This window comes from Salmo salar, chromosome 22 (genome assembly GCF_965601325.2).
Source record: "Salmo salar chromosome 22, fSalSal1, whole genome shotgun sequence".
Lineage (NCBI taxonomy): Eukaryota > Metazoa > Chordata > Actinopteri > Salmoniformes > Salmonidae > Salmo > Salmo salar.
Window position 1 is genome coordinate 48,352,862 of NC_138312.1, and position 2,115 is coordinate 48,354,976.

At 46.8% G+C, this 2,115-nt stretch overlaps 1 long non-coding RNA gene across 1 annotated transcript; it reads right to left on the reverse strand.

The window, feature by feature from the left end:
- Positions 1-288: 288 nt before the first annotated feature.
- LOC106583595 (uncharacterized) lies at positions 289-1,292 on the reverse strand. Its single transcript, XR_001323566.3, has 2 exons — positions 940-1,292; positions 289-739 (listed from the first exon to the last, which is right to left on the reverse strand). It is a non-coding gene; the product is annotated as an uncharacterized LOC106583595 (long non-coding RNA).
- Between the last annotated feature and the right edge of the window lie 823 nt (positions 1,293-2,115).

The following is a 2,115-nucleotide window of genomic DNA, read 5'->3' on the forward strand; positions in this document are numbered from 1 at the left end:
CACCCCAGGGAGAAACCCTGCCTATAATTCTACACCCCAGGGAGAAACCCTGCCTATAATTCTACACCCCAGGGAGAAACCCTGCCTATAATTCTACACCCCAGGGAGAAACCCTGCCTATAATTCTACACCCCAGGGAGAAACCCTGCCTATAATTCTACACCCCAGGGAGAAACCCTGCCTATAATTCTACACCCCAGGGAGAAACCCTGCCTATAATTCTACACCCCAGGGAGAAACCCTGCCTATAATTCTACACCCTAGGGAGAAACCCACACAAAACTGACCTTAGATGAGTATTTTTTATCTTGATCATATTAGAAGTATTCCATATCAGACCTATCCTATGCAACAACATTATAAATGTGAGCGTTAACAACGTACATTATGATAATTCAAGGTTACTTTTCAATACTGTATTCATATACATTACAGTATGGCCTTAGAGTCGTCACAGTTAGGGAGAGTTACCAGAAAGTACATAACAGAGAAGAAAACTAATTATGACCATTAAATCTGCAAAACATAGGGTATAGTGTGACACTTTTCAGACTAGGACAGTAGTTAGAGTGAATCCAATAAATTGAACTTTAATTCATGATTATCCCACATTCCCATGTCGTCTTCACTGCCCGTCACTGTACTGGATCGTCCACTGTCACCGGATACCCACAGTCAAGGGTCACGTACGTAAACTGGGGAGGACAGGCCAGTCTTCTCCAGGTGATGCCACTCAAGACTATAGGAGAGGAGAAAGGAGTAGATTCATATTGTTTTCTGTCAAATTGATATCGGTCTAAGCCACTGCCTCCGGAATACACGTACCAGTGCAAAAGTGGGTTCAAATCTATCCCACTGCTATTCAAGCACCCCTGTACTATTCAAGCACCACAGTACTTTATAATTATATACAAGAACAACAAATATTTAAATGGATACCTTCAGTAATTGGAGAGTTGTCGACCGATGCGAACAAATCCTCTTTTGCTTCTCTCGTTGTTCTCACACTCTGGTCCCCCGAAGATCTGAACCGTCTCCTTCTCCTGCTTCGGCATGTTGTCAAACTCATCCACCATGGTCGTCGTCACTGTCACACAGTTCCTGATGACCTTCCAACCTGGTCTGATCAGGTCGTTTCTCTCTTCCGGAACAGACATTGCGTCAGCCAGTGCAAAGCCAACACTGAGGAGCAGAGAGATGGTCAACAGCATCTTCATGGTGATGAGAATTGATAGAGTGAGTCTGAGTGTTTGGTTCAGCTTCAGTAACAAGATGCTGGAGGCTGCATGCATTTTGTCTCCAACAACTCACCATTTTTATACCATAATTAACCCAAGTCACTGTGCTGGTTCAACCAGGGGCATGGCATTAGAGATCACTATCGCTAGTTCCACTTCCAAGGAGAGGGGAGTGAAGGGACAGCATTGGCTGTATACTGTTTAGAAACTGATCAGTCATTTTCTTTTGATAACAGCGATTACACCATATCATATTACACCTTACAATGGCCTAAGGTTGCGTCCCAAATGGCACCCGACTCCCAACACAGTGCCCTCAGCAGAGCCCCACTACTGACCAAGGCCCGTAGGGCCCCCTCAGCAGAGCCCCACTACTGACCAAGGCCCGTAGGGCCCCCTCAGCAGAGCCACACTACTGACCAAGGCCCATAGGGCCCCCTCAGCAGAGCCCCACTACTGACCAAGGCCCATAGGGCCCCCTCAGCAGAGCCCCACTACTGACCAAGGCCCATAGGGCCCCCTCAGCAGAGCCCCACTACTGACCAGGCCCCATAGGGCCCTCAGCAGAGCACCACTACTGACCAGGCCCCAGAGCACCACTATTGACCAAGGGCCTATAGGGCCCTCAGCAGTGCACCACGTAAGCGTGGAATTAGCCATACACAAATGTAAAGTACGATAATGTGTAATAGGCTCTGATGAAGAGGAAATGACTGCTCACTTTTTTAAGCAGTTTCATACGCTATGCCATCTCTTCACTGGTACTGTTGCAATAAGATGATAGCACTTCTTTAAACATGCTATGCTGTCCCCTAATCGGTTGCCACATGATTGATAATGGTGATAACATTTCTTAAACCCACTTAACCCGGAAGCC